General features: G+C 40.0%; 1 protein-coding gene across 2 annotated transcripts in view; it reads right to left on the bottom strand.

Annotated features, from left to right (window-relative positions):
* Positions 1-17,515, bottom strand: part of NACC2 (NACC family member 2) — an 85,459-nt gene that overhangs the window by 53,030 nt on the left and 14,914 nt on the right. Inside the window, exon 1 of one of the 2 annotated variants that reach the window (XM_084650473.1) lies at positions 1,238-1,275. The exons of the other annotated variant lie outside the window; for it this stretch is intronic. The gene's annotated coding sequence lies outside the window, so the exon portion shown is untranslated. Of the gene's footprint in view, positions 1-1,237; positions 1,276-17,515 lie in introns of those variants that run through there. 2 annotated transcript variants of the gene reach the window in all.

The raw sequence follows: 17,515 nt of genomic DNA, 5'->3' as shown, positions 1-17,515 counted from the left end.
ATGACATGATCAGGGCTTTGCCTTATAAAGATGTCCCATTTCCCTCTTAACTGTCAGAAAAAAGAATATATATTCCTAGTAGTATGCAATTACTCCTGTACTGGAATTTTCTTTTGGGCACTTTCATTTATGCAGGGGCAGCCTGTTTTAACATTGATCATTTCATAAATGTACTAGGGAGTCTAGTCTAGTGGTTGTAGCAGAGACTAAGAGTCAGGACTACTGTGTTCAACCCCCTGCTGACACCGACTCTCTGACTTCAACAAGCATTGGGATGCACCCTGTGTGACCTTATGCAAATCACTTCACTGTGCCTCAATTTACTCATTTCTAAAATAGCGACCTACCTCAGAGGGCTGCTTGGCTTTAATTTATTAAAGGTGATGACACATTTTGAGATCCTTAGATCAAGAGGCAAAGAATTTTAATGTGGGTCAATGAAGGAAGGGTAAAGCCTGGATGCGAGGAGTCTTTTCACCACAAAAGAAACCATTATCACTGCAAAAAACAGAAGTAGGAGTGATTTGTCTCTCTTATTTATTTTTTAAATCTTCCTGGCCAGTTAGACAAGACCCATTGCAGTTGTGAAATCCAGGAAAGTTTGCTGCAACACTGTGTAATACTTACAAGGCAATTAGCCAAAAAAACCCACAAAAATAAGTTCTTTTTTGCCACACAATTCTTACCACTTATTAACAACCCACTTTTTAAGAAAGTCTGCTAAAATAGGTTCCAAAGCTGAGGCATGTCAGCTTGGCAGAAGGAATGGAAAAAAGAAATAGCAACATTTCTAGCACATGGTGAGAAAGATCCTCAGCTGGTGTACATCACAATAGCTTCTTTCAGCATAGCTCCATTAATTTACACCAGCTAAGGATATGTCTGTAATGTAGGTCAGCTCCTCACAATCTTCTCCAGTCACGTAAGAGACATTGATGATTTCCCTGGTCCCCTCTGCCTTTTTATACTCTCAGGCATGGACCTTGAATTGTCTTGCTGGTGCAGGCTACCTTTTCAGCACTCATTCCCCCAACATCTTTCTTATTGGCTTCTTCGTGGAAACTCTGCCTTAGATGTGTCAATTTCCACCACTAAACTTCACTCTGTAGCTTTCTAAATAAGTCACAGCAAAAGCAAGACAACTAGTGTCTTCTGGGCAATGTTTAGGAAGAATAATGGAATTATTAGAGTCCATATTTAGTTGTAAAACTATTAAAAATTGTTTTAATAAACTTACATCACCTTATGTTTCATTTACACAGCACCTTTCTTTTGAGGATCTCAAAGTGGTTTAGAAACAATAATTAACCCTCTGGGAAGTAGGTATCCACCTAAGGATAAAATCGAAGCAGAGAGTGGTTAAGTAATTTATCCAAGGTCACACCCTGAATCAGAGTCACGATTGAAACCCAGGTGGCCCTGACTCTCATTCCCTTGTTCTGAGTTAAAATAATAAATACATACATACATTAATAATAAAGGGTTCAAACGATATTTCCATTAAATCACTCCCCCCACCCACACACACTACCTTTTGGGAACTTGGGGGACAATAATAAGGCTACCAATAATGCTACAAGTGTCCAAAGAATTACAAAAGAAGAAAACAGACTGCTAAATTGAAAGGGAGTCAAGTGTTTGCATGGTTTTAATTGAGAAATGAAATCCAGCTTTAAATATAGTAAATGGGAGACTATTCTGAATCACCTCTTGAATTTTTTAATGCTGCTCCTGGGAGCACTGAAGGTAAATATGTTAATTTGACTTCAATCATGGTTTAGAAAAAAAAGCACACTGTATTAGTTTAGGGTACCAAGTCTTAAAACTATTCATGCATTTCTGCATATTTTATACTCAGCAAATAAAGTTCCAAGGTTCTATAAGGAGGCTGTGAAATTATTCTGAGTAAGCAATAATGAGGTGTGTATTATATAAGCCTCATACTAATGGTAATTTATTATTAAAATTTAAAAATTATAGCAGCTACATTTCAAAAACAGTCCTACAGCAATTTTTCCTCTTTTAAGAGGGAAGGGAACATTTGTAGGACTGAAGTCTGAGGTACCACACATTTCATACATTCTTCAGACAGTAACCATTTACTAGAGCTATACAACACATCCTTCTGGAAAAACCTTATTCTTTGACAATTCTGTAATGAACTCTTCCCAAGTTCACCACCATTTCTATGATAGCTACAGTGTGAAGTCACGTCCACCTGTTTATTACATAGTACCCGGACAGAGAAATTGCCTTGGTTTCAAATGAAGTTCGTAGTCACAATACAGTTCACAGACTGATATTTCAAGGAAATGTATTCCCAACATGGATTAGGAAGCAGAAAAATCAACAATACTACAAATTTGTATTTCTCACATTGTTTTAAGAACTATCAGACCCTTGAATTCTTTCAGTGAAGATACCCACTTTTTTGATAACTAAGTTGAAAGGAGGACAGAAATCAGAAAAGGAAATGACATCGCATATTTTTGTGCATCCTGGCCAATGCAGGATTGCTCTCTGCAGCAGTGGTTCTCAATAGATCTTAACCTATGAATGTTTTTCCTGAAATTCTTCTATTTCTGTGAATTAATGTACCCATATTACTCCTGTTCTGGGCTGAACTTTGGCATAGGATCTTTATTTTTTAAACAACATTTCAAAATTCTACTACTTACAAGAATTGCATTTTTAAAGAGATTTGCATTGCCTACAAGCTGGTTGAGTGTTCTATTTTCCTTAAAGAAACATGTAGAGAAGTTAATCCATAATGTGCTCAGTTAGTGTTCTGTGTGTGAGAACTGCAGGATAGAGCCATTAGTAGATTAAATGTGTAGCCTCATAACATTGCTATGGGTCCTTTTAAGCATTTCCTGATAATCACTGATGCAACTACAGCATCTAACAGACAGGACAAAGCGTTGGAAAATTTACTACATGGTAGGGGGACATAGTAGTTACTAGGTCACCTAGAGTCTCTCTCTTCCCTGCTTTTAACTTTATGATTTATAACAGAGATGTTAAAGCCCCCTAGCTTCTTACTGGTTTCCAAGAACCGTTATATTATTTACAGAAATAGACCTTTGAAGAGGAAAAACTAGTTACAATTGATATACAGTGTTCTGTATTACACAAGAAACTATTAAACAAAAACATAGGTGAGGAGTTTTAAAGTTGAGCTGATAAAAGATTACATCTCTTTGTATAATCAGATTCAGAACTGGTCAAACTGGGCAACGTGCCTTAACTTCCCAGAACAATTCTGATGGAGTCTGATGGAAGGGGGACCAAAAGGAAGCTGGACTGGCTTGTAAGGCCAGCTACTTAGCACGGCACTGTAACCTTTTTGTAAGTGCAGTGCACCCACTCAGAAGGAAATTCAACTTCAGAGAATTTCCGCATCTCAGCTAGGAGGAATGCTGTTTTCTACTCCAATTTTCTGCTGCATCTTCATGCCTAATAAATCTGATCATTATGTCTCCCGAAAAGGTGGAAGAGAATGGTAGAACAAGCTACTGAATCAAAAGCAGAAGGCTGCCCTTTACAGTAGGGAGAACAACACTTCTCCAAACCACCATGAAAATGGGCAATTAAGTTACCTTTCGAAAGGGGTTTTTTCACAGCTCAACTCACTTGGACCTTAACTCCTTTCAACCTCTGGTGCTTGGAAAGACACTGCTTTTGATAAAGAAGAACCAGCATGCCAGGAGGTAAATTGGAGCATCATTCACTCCAGGAGAGGATCTCCATGCAGCAAAATATCCTTGCTACTGTACACTGAATTCTTTCAGAGCTCCAGCCAGTAGACTCCCATTTGCTAATACCAAATTCTGTTTGCCTTTGAAGGAGGAGGAGATGTTTTTATACATTCCAATTTAGCCTGACAACCTATCTTATGCTGTTACAGAGAAGCATTAGAATGATTTAAACCGGGGGGAGGGAGGTGGAGGGAGGAGGAGGAAAGGAGGGAATCAAGATCTTAACAGTATCACTGTTCTTGACATTACAGACTCCAGCCTGCCAATGAAAATGAAATTAGATCATCACCATCACCACTGTTCATTTCATTGGATACTCAATCCTAACTACTGTAGAAACCCATTGTACTCCAGGCTATTCTATTCTCAGAGCTTAAAAGCATTTGCTATCTTTCTAATTTCTAGAGGGAGATGAAACAGACATATTTGTATTAGAGTTTGAAATGCAGAAAACTACCATTCTAATTCTCATGCCATTCCCTTGATATTTTTTCCCAGAAGGAAAAACAGAAGATGCTTTCCATAAGCAGAGGATTTCAGCAGCTAATTTTACTATCACTTATGGTCAACTTTATGACTAAGATTTCATGCTGACTATATTAATCCTGTCAAATTTCAGAGAGAGAGAGAGAGAAATGATACTGTATATTTTATGGCTGCAATAACTTCTAAGCCATTAGACATGCATGCTGACATGAAAGTAATCAAACTGAATTTTTCCCGTTACAATGAAGAACTCTGTATGAGCAAATAGTCTTTCTGGCACAGGACTGAAAACCCCAAGAACCTTGCACTCAACTCAGGAAATTAGGAAATCAACACAAGACATAGCTCAGAAATTTGGGCACTCTGCTTACTCACATGTTATTTTCACTAAAGCAGAAAGGAACATATTAGTCAACCAAAGGATCAGCAAAAGACAATGCAAGGAATAATTTGAGGTTTACAAAGAAATGCAGACATTACAGAAGATGCAATTAATGGTTTTTCCAGGATCAAGGGCTCCATTATTCCTCTTACCTACAAAGAAACAATGATCTCCTTATACAATATAGCAACTCAATTCTCTGCCTTTAAAAATAAAAGTATTTCACTATGAGAAGGGGAATAAGATCAAATGGAGAAGGGGATAAAGTTTATGACGCAGAATTCATTCCAGCTAGGAGCTCTCCTCAAGAGCCTATGCTGCACTGTTGAAGACATGGAAGTATAAATGGACACATGGAGGGCTCAAACTGGGGGACTGATCTCACACTTTCCAGAGGTCCTGACTCAGATAGGCTCCTATGTGGAACATGGTCAGTTAACTAATTCTTCAGTAAAGTAGGATTAGGCTAAAAGAAAAGGAGTACTTGTGGCACCTTAGAGAGTAACAAATTTATTTGAAAAAAGAAAAGGAGTACTTGTGGCACCTTAGAGACTAACCAATTTATTTGAGCATGAGCTTTATTTGAGGAAAGCTTATGCTCAAATAAATTGGTTAGTCTCTAAGGTGCAACAAGTACTCCTTTTCTTTTTGCGAATACAGACTAACACGGCTGTTACTCTGAAATTTATTTGAGCATAAGCTTTCATGAGCTACTGTCATCCCAATAGATTCTGCAGTTCTGAATCAGCTGCCTGCATAAAAGTAATTTTTTGCACTGGAAAACAACGTCAGAGGCAGCTTATTCCCAAGGTTTGGAGGAGGACTTCGATCTACAATTTAAAAAACCTCCCACAAAAACAAAGAGCGGGAGGAGGCAGCCATCAGAAGGGAGAAACTAAATCATATTCCAGCACGAAGAACCCTCCTCTTTGGGAAGTCATCTTTCAGCCATTAGAACTCCCACCTGCGCTATTTCAGACATAGTCTCCTTTAAACACAGAGTTTGTGTCTAGTATCAGTATCAAAGGTCAGCAGTAAATTAGAGAGCCTTTTAGGTCAAAAGTTCAGTTGAGAAAGGAAGCTTAGTTTTCAACTTGACCTTTCCTCCACTCTTCCAAGCTTGATAGAATAAACGCTGAAGTGGTGCTTCTAGCTTCGGATCCTGATACTCTTCCCCACTGAGCTGCAGACACAGCCGGCAGGCTGCACCACTAGAACTATGTCCTCTTCAGCATCCTCATTCTTCTTCACGAGCCGTTCACCAAGCTCTCGCAGTGTAAGAACCTGCTGTGATTCATTTTGTACGTTTAAAGTGGTATCTTCTTCCAGTCTTATAACTATAAAGACATTTGAAAGTCATTGCTGCTCTTAGCATTTCAAAATCTTATGGAAAAGTTTGCATAAGATTTATAACTAGTGTAGTATATAAAAATGTAAAACTGTTTTGAATACCTTTTTGGACTCAAGCAATTTTTTTTTAAATTTATTTTAAAATACATTTTGAAATGGGGGAAATTTTGAACTCTAGCCTTTCCTACTAAAAGTCCACCCAGATTTGGAGACTGGTACACACTTCTCCAGAACCTCCTTTTTACCCTGGTTCCGCACTCCTGCTTGTTCTTTGCTTCCATCTATTTTTCTTCTCTTTTAGCTCTATTATTGGGACACCATTCAATATCAAACGTTTTGTGGCTTCACCATCTTCCGATTTCAATGAGAAGGAATATCTCCAATCACAGACTGTGAGGGATTTTTTAATTGTCTTGCCACTTATTTCTGTACTTTGAGCGTTTACAATTTAAAAAGTTTAAATAGCTCCACTATTACATTGAGGCATCATGTTAAAACTGTAGGAAGCATCTGCATGATTAGAGTCCAGTATAATAAAATGTATTTAATGTTGTCTAAAATCTTGTTTGCATTAGTCTATGATGGCTACATTACTCAACAGTGTCATTTCTTACACACTCTAACTTTGAAGGTGTCTTAAAGGCACAGAAGTCAGGAAATGGGGATTCAAGGCTGAAACTTTAACCTTAATTCACCTTATTGTGTTTGGGAATTTAGGAACTTGCAAATGGTATCTAGGAATATTGTAAACCTCGGGCCAGGAGTGAGAACTCATGGAGTTTTAGCCTTTGGCTTCCTTGCATTTGCCAGCAGCTTAATTATAAGTAATTTTAAAACAATAGTGGTCTGATAATCATAGTACATTCAGGATTGGACCTCTGGTCCACTACAAACTCCCACAGCCATTATCTACCTAATTTTTTTAAAAAGGTCATTTTAAAGCTTACTGTCCATGGAGCGCCTTTAAAGCCCTTTTAAACTGGGCAAAAAGCAGTTGATGAAAAAGTGATATAGGTTGGGGTCATTTAAAAAGTTGCATTAAAAAAGGAAGTGCCTAAACCAGGCCTCTCCCAACCAAAACAAAGCACAGTGTATTCTTTCAAAAGGTCACCTAATATACAAAGTCTAAAACATTTACTTGTATCAACCTCTGGCCAGTTCTACTTTACAAAGAAAGATCACAAGTCAGCACATGACATACGATAACCAGCCAAAAATTTAATTTCACCTGATCTTGTAAACCTTTCAGTTACCAAGTAGTAAAGAGCACAATTTGTATAATCTTGAGTAGACATAACTGGGCACCCGATTGTTGAAATATGGCAATTGTTTTGGGAACACTGCTGTAAGCGCATTCCCAGACACTAGAACTGGTTTTGACACAAATTATTTCAAGACATAAGCATGTTATTCATCAAAGAATCATTTGAACAGAATTATCTCAAAACTACTTGAAAAGTAGATGCACAAAACACCAAAATTCATAGTTTTGCAAGTGTATCAGAAGTCTCCTGGGAGAGGCAGTGAACAATATCAATGAGTTTCTCATGACCTTACAGCGATTGCCATGACAACACAGTCTCAATCCTCCAAACATGGATATTCATTTGCACTAGTGTGATTTAGAATAATTAGAGTGAGATTCTCCGAGCTCAGGAGACAAGGAGTGACAAAGCAAATGGAGACGGTAATGTTGTACAATGGTTCACAAGAGCAACGTCTGAATTTCGAAGGCTGAGGAAAGCAATCCCAAATTTAAATGTAAAGAGAAGGAAAAAAACAACACTCTTCAGAGCTGTGTGACCTAATTCATTAAACACAATGTCAGTTAGAAAATCTTTTAAATAAAACATTAAGCTAGAGGTAATTTTAAACCTTGTGGATTTTATTTTACTCAATTATTTTCTAATGCTTCAAGAATAACTTCAAGAATACATATTAAAAAACCCACAACCAAGGGTTTCATCTAATTCTTTGCAAAAGAAATGAAGACATTTTATACTAAACAAAATATCCCCATCATGCCAGATATGAGATCATTTTTTTCTTGAAACTTTATTTTCTATAAGTCATAGGCAAGTCTTCAAGGTTTTAATACCTTCTTTGGGCTGATCTTTAATAGTCCATTTGGAGGTTAGTTTCTTAAGTAAAGATTTATGAATTCCTAGCTATTTTTCTATGCTGTTTAGAAACAAAGTGCAATATACTGTTCATTCGATACAGCGCAAGGGAGTAGTATGTGTGACTCCCATTCGAAGATCAGTTGGAGAACTGAGAAGACAACAGAGCAGACACAGCTCACAGGGTGGGCCACCACAGTAGAATTTCACTGAATCTGGGCAAAGACCTATTTTTCCATGTCACCATTATTCATAGTGGATTGTGGAACCCTCATATCATCATCTCACATGGAACCTACAGTAGTCGTCCTGTTAATTTAACTGCAATTTTCGACAACTACAAATAACACATTGACTTCAATGGTGAAATATATATATTTTTCTTGATTTATCTGACCAGAAAGGAGGACTCCAAAAGGCAGGGACAAAAGTATTCCAAAATTACTAAAGTAACTACATTCTTCTAGAAGCATCATGCTGTAATTCATTATATAATAACCCTGTGCCAAACATTATTATAACTCATTTCCAAGACACCTTTTATTTCACATACTCACAAATTAAACTGCTCTGGAATAATTATTTATCTTGCTCAGAATTTGCATAAACAATTGAGATTCGGACTCTGTTAGTCAGGAAAAACTTTTCCTGCCTCCCTGCACAAAAGGAAAAAAAAAATTCTCATTGTAACCTCAGTTTTTCAGATGTATGCTAGATAGCACTGCATCTAAAATGTACAGTTGTAATGCAGGTGTGGTAGGGATTTATAATCAACAGTATAGTAGCCAAGGGCTTGTCTACACTTCAGTTTTGTTGTGGGTCAAGTTGAGATATTTACCATTGAAGCACCTTGCATCCACAAACAAAATATTTTGTTATGGATCACCGGGCCTTCGCGGATGCATGGTAACAACCCGTCCTTGGAAGCGTGTTTTCTCAGGTGTGGAACGATTTTCCCTGCAACAAAGTACGTGTGGCTACTAAGCTTATTATTAGCCTGTGTGTTGGCAAACTGCGTAATGGGGGAGCATAAATAGGGAACAACAAAGGGAGAGAGTTTGATGATTAACACTGCAAGTGCCCTTCTCAGAAATAGAAAAGGAGTACTTGTGGCACCTTAGAGACTAACCAATTTATTTGAGCATGAGCTTTCGTGAGCTACAGCTCACTTCATCGGATGCATACCGTGGAAACTGCAGCAGACTTTATATACACACAGAGAATATGAAACAATACCTCCTCCCACCCCACTGTCCTGCTGGTAATAGCTTATCTAAAGTGATCATCAAGTTGGGCCATTTCCAGCACAAATCCAGGTTTTCTCACCCTCCACCCCCCACACAAATTCACTCTCCTGCTGGTGATAGCCCATCCAAAGTGACAACTCTCTATACAATGTGCATGATAATCAAGTTGGGCCATTTCCTGCACAAATCCAGGTTCTCTCACCCCCTCACCCTCCTCCCAAAAACCACACACACAAACTCACTATCCTGCTGGTAATAGCTCATCCAAACTGACCACTCTCCAAGTTTAAATCCAAGTTAAACCAGAACATCTGGGGGGGGGGGGTAGTTGTAAGAAAGCTTGACAGAGATCTTGTAGGTGTTTGTCTCTGTCTGAGGGGTTGGAGCAAATGCGGTTGTATCGCAGAGCTTGGCTGTAGACGATGGATCGTGGTGAGGAATTCCACCATGATTTCAACAATTTCCATCCCACCATCAACCTCAGCCTGGTCCAGTCCACACAAGAGATCCACTTCCTGGACACTACAGTGCTAATAAACAATGGTCACATAAACACCACCCTATACCGGAAACCTACTGACCGCTATTCCTACCTGCATGCCTCCAGCTTTCACCCTGACCACACCACACTTACAAGCTTTCTTACAACTACAATACCCACCTGCGGAAGTAAAGAAACAGATTGATAGAGCCAGAAGAGTTCCCAGAAGTTACCTACTACAGGACAGGCCTAACAAAGAAAATAACAGAACGCCACTAGCCGTCACCTTCAGCCCCCAACTAAAACCCCTCCAACGCATTATTAAGGATCTACAACCTATCCTAAAGGATGACCCAACACTCTCACAAATCTTGGGAGACAGGCCAGTCCTTGCCTACAGACAGCCCCGCAACCTGAAGCAAATACTCACCAACAACCACATACCACACAACAGAACCACTAACCCAGGAACTTATCCTTGCAACAAAGCCCGTTGCCAATTGTGCCCACATATCTATTCAGGGGACACCATCACAGGGCCTAATAACATCAGCCACACTATCAGAGGCTCGTTCACCTGCACATCCACCAATGTGATATATGCCATCTTGTGCCAGCAATGCCCCTCTGCCATTTACATTGGTCAAACTGGACAGTCTCTACGTAAAAGAATAAATGGACACAAATCAGATGTCAAGAATTATAACATTCATAAACCAGTCGGAGAACACTTCAATCTCTCTGGTCACGCAATCACAGACATGAAGGTCGCTATCTTAAAACAAAAAAACTTCAAATCCAGACTCCAGCGAGAAACTGCTGAATTGGAATTCATTTGCAAATTGGATACTATTAATTTAGGCTTAAATAGAGACTGGGAGTGGCTAAGTCATTATGCAAGGTAGCCTATTTCCCCTTGTTTTTTCCTACCCCCCCCCCAGATGTTCTGGTTTAACTTGGATTTAAACTTGGAGAGTGGTCAGTTTGGATGAGCTATTACCAGCAGGAGAGTGAGTTTGTGTGTGTATGGGGGTGGGGAAGGTGAGAAAACCTGGATTTGTGCAGGAAATGGCCCACCTTGATTATCATGCACATTGTAAGGAGAGTGGTCACTTTGGATGAGCTATTAGCAGCAGGATAGTGAGTTTGTGTGTGTGGTTTTTGGGAGGAGGGTGAGGGGGTGAGAGAACCTGGATTTGTGCAGGAAATGGCCCAACTTGATTATCATGCACATTGTATAGAGAGTTGTCACTTTGGATGGGCTATCACCAGCAGGAGAGTAAATTTGGGGGGGGGGGGTGAGAAAACCTGGATTTGTGCTGGAAATGGCCCAACTTGATGATCACTTTAGATAAGCTATTACCAGCAGGACAGTGGGGTGGGAGGAGGTATTGTTTCATATTCTCTGTGTGTATATAAAGTCTGCTGCAGTTTCCACGGTATGCATCCGATGAAGTGAGCTGTAGCTCACGAAAGCTCATGCTCAAATAAATTGGTTAGTCTCTAAGGTGCCACAAGTACTCCTTTTCTTTTTGCGAATACAGACTAACACGGCTGTTACTCTGAAACTTCTCAGAAATAGTGTAAGTTAAACTTTATTTCTATATGCTGCAGACTTTGGTACAGATATTTGCCTCACCTATAAAAACTGTAATTTGGAATCTAGGAAATACCACCTGTATTTTTAAAGAATTTTGAAACATCTTCCTTGGCTACCAAGGATGGTTGGGTGAGTGTTTTGCTTCTCCCACTTCCCATGTTTGATAATATGACTACATTATTTAGACTAAAAGAATGTGATGTCTCACTAAGCATCTCAACTGAGCAGTCACTTTTTCCTCATACAGGTCAAGGGCCTTGGCACATTTTCAGATTGCCCTAAAAGTGAAAAAAGTTCAGTATTTTAGGTCAACACTGAACGTCAGAATTTGTTATAATCTAATATTCTGAATAACTTTTATTTTAAATGACTGTCATTTGAAAATTAGAAAAACAGCTACTGTCTGCAGGAACGGCATTTTGTGATCTGGTGCTTCAGCACAGTTAGAAGGAACAAACTTTGAAGGACACGCCGGGCTCAAAGTACCCAGCACTGAAATGTAACTACCTCTGGGGTGCAGCACAAGCAGCTGTTTAATGCCACATTGCACAAGTACAGCAACAGCTTATGAAAAGTAAAGGGGACTTTTGTATCCAACTGAAAATGCACAGGAAATTTAGGAAGGCAGAAATCATCTGCCTAAGTGAGAAGTTAGCCAGGAACTAAATGCAAAGGGATAGGTAACGGTCAGGTCCTCAGTATGTATTAGCTGAGAAGACAGCAATTCCAACCACATCGCACATCCTTGCACAGTGATGCGGCACTGGTTCAGTACTGATTCAGAGGAAAGCGCACCACCTAAAGAATCATGAAAACCACTTCCTCTAGCACCTGCTGCAGAACTTCCTTGGAGGCCTTCCATCTAAACCTCACTTAAGTTATGATCTGAAAAGGTAAAAGCAGTTGATGGTATGGCTGCCAGTCATATCCAGGATTGCTTATCAGTGTTACAGAAGTAAACGAATGCAGAGTCGAAAGTGTGACTGGAAGCAGAGAAAGAGGGGAGATTTACAGTTTGTCACATTGAAAATGGAATGTATATGTAACATTTCAACAAGCGTGCCACGAGAGAATTAAAGTTCAACTCTTAAAATATGCTTAACAGTGTTCCTTTAAAGTCTATAAAAGGAAACATTTATGCAGCACACAGACCCAGAAGATAAAAAATTCATCTCTGCCACCGTATTAAGGTTAAAACACCTCACTACCTTAATTCATTCTGCTACACAAAGTTTTTTTAAAACTGGATTTATTCCCTTCACAGTAATTAATTATGGAGGTCCCACTGTATATCTAACTATTCAATCAGTGATGCATTACAAGGGGTGCATTTGTTATCATGAGGTGCCCAAGGCAGGCCATAGGAAGCATGAGGCAGAGCCAATTGTTGTAATCACTCACTAGTGTAATTAGCACATCACATCCACACCCTGGGGCCACTTTTAGGGTACTAAAGTTCTCTTCTGTGCTACCAAAATATGTATTCCATGTTGGCAAAAGGCATAAGTGCACATAACCAGCCAAACTCTGTGGTTCATACAGAATGTCCCTCAGTCAATCCAGATGCTCTCACAATAAGAGTTTCTTTTAAACATACAAACACAGATGTATCTGCCTATTTCTTTGTATAGTAAAGCAGAAAATAAACCAGGTTTAGTATTCATCCATTAACAACAAGAAAAACTCTGCAGCTAGAGCTACCTCCTGTCAATGTCTAAACATTCAGCTGAAATTGCTTGATGATATCATTTCTGGGCTATTTATTTGAGTTAGTTTGATTTTAAAACATCAAGTTATCTAGCCATATGCACAAAAATAGTGTGAAACGTTTCTTGGCAGGTGAAAAAACACTCCTTTTTTCATGATGTGGTAATTCAATGGCCAATCAGAATTTTACTGATCTTTCTCGGTCACTTATGTGCTGAGAAATAGCCTTTGAAATTTCAATCCAAACGCTACAGTTTTTCAAAATAGTTTTAAGTGCCTGAGAAACTGGGTCTTACAGTGAAAATATCTTCTCAGTCTCCACTGTAATTCGTAAGCCTATAGAGATTTTAGTTATTTAAGTGGTCCACTGTTCCTCAGATGTTCTTGTTAACTCCTGGAAATGTGCTGGAAATGGCCCACCTTGATTATCACTTCAAAAGGTTTTCTCTCCCTCCACCCCACTCTCCTGCTGGTAATAGCTCATTTTAAGTGATCACTCTCCTTACAATGTGTATGATAAACACCCATTTTTTCATGGTCTGTGTGTACATAAATCTCCTCACTGTATTTTCCACTTTATGCATCCGATGAAGTGAGCCGTAGCTCACGAAAGCTCATGCTCAAATAAATTGGTTAGTCTCTAAGGTGCCACAAGTCCTCCTTTTCTTTTCGCAAATACAGACTAACACGGCTGCTACTCTGAAACCTGTGGTTTATATAGTGTTTGTTTAAAAGAATCTGTTTTAATCAGCCATTAATCTATTGTTCAGGCAAACTCTGTGTCTGGTTCCTAAAATGATACTCTGCTTTCATAGAATCATAGAATCATAGAATATCAGGGTTGGAAGGGACCCCAGAAGGTCATCTAGTCCAACCCCCTGCTCAAAGCAGGACCAATTCCCAGTTAAATCATCCCAGCCAGGGCTTTGTCAAGCCTGACCTTAAAAACCTCTAAGGAAGGAGATTCTACCACCTCCCTAGGTAACGCATTCCAGTGTTTCACCACCCTCTTAGTGAAAAAGTTTTTCCTAATATCCAATCTAAACCTCCCCCACTGCAACTTGAGACCATTACTCCTCGTTCTGTCATCTGCTACCATTGAGAACAGTCTAGAGCCATCCTCTTTGGAACCCCCTTTCAGGTAGTTGAAAGCAGCTATCAAATCCCCCCTCATTCTTCTCTTCTGCAGGCTAAACAATCCCAGCTCCCTCAGCCTCTCCTCATAACTCATGTGTTCCAGGCCCCTAATCATTTTTGTTGCCCTTCGCTGGACTCTCTCCAATTTATCCACATCCTTCTTGAAGTGTGGGGCCCAAAACTGGACACAGTACTCCAGATGAGGCCTCACCAATGTCGAATAGTAAAGACTTTCATTTTAGTAAAGACTCTTGTTCATGTACCATGAAAGGGAGTAACTCTGAACAATGCTAATTTATAGTAAAATATAAGGTGTGAAAACCTGATCCACTGAAATCAACAGAAAAACTCCCAATGACTTCAATGAGACCAATGCCGCTTCCTGCAGCTCCCATTGGCCGGGAACGGTGAACCGCAGCCACTGGGAGCTGCCCGTGGCCGTACCTGCAGATGTCAATGTAAACAAACTGCCTCGCGGCCCACCAGCAGATTACCCTGATGGGCAGCGTGCAGCCCGCGGGCTACCCACCACTGCATTAAATGATAACTAACAACTTTGGGTCATAACCAACTTGGGCTGGATTCAGAACAACCGCCTGGAAAAACTTCCTGTCCATTATCAGCTCCAAGAGGTGCAATATCCCAACCCCCGCTATTTTAAAATTCATACTTTATCATTTGGGGTTGAAGAAATCCAGCAGAAAGGCACAAATGGATTGTGCTGGTAAGCAGAAAACCTGCTACATCTTCTAAATGTAATTTTGCCAAAAGCTTGTGCACATTTTTTGTGTCACGCTTTGCATTATGAAGGAAATTTCTTTTTAGAAGAACAGGAGAATGATTTGCATAATATTCTTTGCAAGTTAATATCAGCCTCTGATAATGATCGCTGCAAAATGCAAAAACGTTTGAGAAGACTGTTACAACACTAAGTAATCATATTTTAAATTATGTTTCCCTTTATAGAAAGGTGTTGCAAAAACACACAGACATGAAATCTGTCTGTTGAAGCCCTAAGAACCACCTGACCATCTTCCCACTATTCTACTGTTACACATTGCAACACTGGCTTTCAAAATCTTACAAAACAAATTATACTGCAACAGTCTGGCTTCACAGAAGGCAGAGCTTTTTCCTGTGTTGATGCTACTGCACATTAGATTTCACAAGAGCTTCTGACATACTGTATAAATTAATGGAAGATCAAGAACTTAAGTTCTAATACAAGGCCATATCAACTAAGGCCCAGATTCTTCCATCCCTGCTCATGTTGAGTAGTACCTTACCACTGATCTAAATGGGACTGCTTCTAAATCAGTCTACTCTTCAACCTGAATAAGTGAGGCAGAATCTAGACCTATGTTGCTTGCTATCAACCAGGTGGTTTTATCTCACCACTGTCCCTTAGATTTCTTCATGTGTAATAAACCATCTTAGTAAATGTGGACAATGTGACTAAGCACCAAATAATTGATCATGAAACCATTTCCAGAGTACAAGAAATTAAAACTTCACAACTTAGAGAAGAGGAAAGTGATCAGGAACTGTCAGCATGGATTCACCAAGGGCAAGTCATGCTTGACTAACCTGATTGCCTTCTATGATGAGATAACTGGCTCTGTGGATGAGGGGAAAGCAGTGGATGTGTTATTCCTTGACTCTAGCAAAACTTTTCATACCATCGCCCACAGTATTCTTGCCAGCAAGTTAAAGAAGTATGGGCTGGATGTATGGACTATAAGGTGGATAGAAAGCTGGCTAGGTCATCGGGCTCAACGTGTAGTGATCAATGGCTCCATGTCTAGTTGGCAGCCGGTATCAAGCGGAGTGCCCCAAGGGTTGGTGCTGGGACCGGTTTTGTTCAATATCTTCATTAATGATCTGGAGGATGGTGTGGATTGCACCCTCAGCAAGTTTGCAGATGACACTAAACTGGGAGGAAAGGTAGATATGCTGGAGGGTAGGGACAGGATACAAAGGGACCTAGACAAATTAGAGGACTGGGCCAAAAGAAATCTGATGAGGTTCAGCAAGGACAAGTGCAGAGTCCTGCACTTAGGACGGAAGAATCCCAAGCACTGCTACAGACTAGGGACCAAGTGGCTAGGCAGCAGTTCTGCAGAAAAGGACCTAGGGGTTACAGTGGACGAGAAGCTGGATATGAGTCAACAGTGTGCCCTTGTTGCCAAGAAGGCTAATGACATTTTGGGCTGTATAAGTGAGAGCACTGCCAGCAGATCGAGGGACGTGATTATTCCCCTCTATTCGGCATTGGTGAGGCCTCATCTGGAGTACTGTGTCCAGATTTGGGGCCCACACTACAAGAAGGATGTGGAAAAACTGGAAAGAGTTTAGCGGAGGGCAACAAAAATGATTAAGGCGCTGGAGCACATGACTTATGTGGAGAGGCTGAGGGAACTGGGATTATTTAGTCTGCAGAAGAGAAGAATGAGGGGGGATTTGACAGCTGCTTTTCAGCTACCTGAAAGGGGGTTCCAAAGAGGATGGATCTAGACTGTTCTCAGTGGTACCAGATGACAGAACAAGGAGTAATGGTCTCAAGTTGCAGTGGGGGAGGTTTAGGTTGGATATTAGGAAAAACTTTTTCACTAGTAGGGTGGTGAAGCACTGGAATGGGTTACCTAGGGAGGTGGTGGAATCTCCTTCCTTAGAGGTTTTTAAGGTCAGGCTTGACAAAGCCCTGGCTGGGAAGATTTAGTGGGGGATTGGTCCTGCTTTGAATAGGGGGTTGGACTAGATGACCTCCTGAGGTCCCTTCCAACCTGATATGCTATGATTCTATGACCTACCACCACTTTCCTCCGACTGAATGAACCTGCTCTCATGTGTAAATGCATACTACAAACAACATGTGCAGGAAAAAAAGATATGTTCTCTGACCACAAATAGCTTCACAACCCTCTTTGTAAGGGTTAGGTGTATCTTATCCAGTCACAAAAGACCTCAACACTTCTTACCAGCACCATGGTTATGTACCTCATTAGGTTAGGAACTTAACCTAAAAAGAAGAGTCCTAGAAGGATGCTCTTTAACCACATATACAGGATAACATCCCATTCAGATGTGGGTATAGACCAAGTATTTCTGTCAACCCACACCAACAGGAAGCTAATACATTCTCATGTTAAATGCATAATGTTAGACTAAGATTTAATAACCATAACCAGTACTTTAAAAATGAATCAACCTTCCCTGGTCAAAAGTAAAAATCTAAATACACACTCAG

This window comes from Lepidochelys olivacea (assembly GCF_965140295.1).
Source record: "Lepidochelys olivacea isolate rLepOli2 genome assembly, chromosome: 16".
Taxonomy (NCBI): Eukaryota; Metazoa; Chordata; order Testudines; family Cheloniidae; genus Lepidochelys; species Lepidochelys olivacea.
The sequence above is the reverse complement of the archived record's forward strand: the minus strand, read 5'-3'. Positions and strand labels throughout refer to the sequence as shown.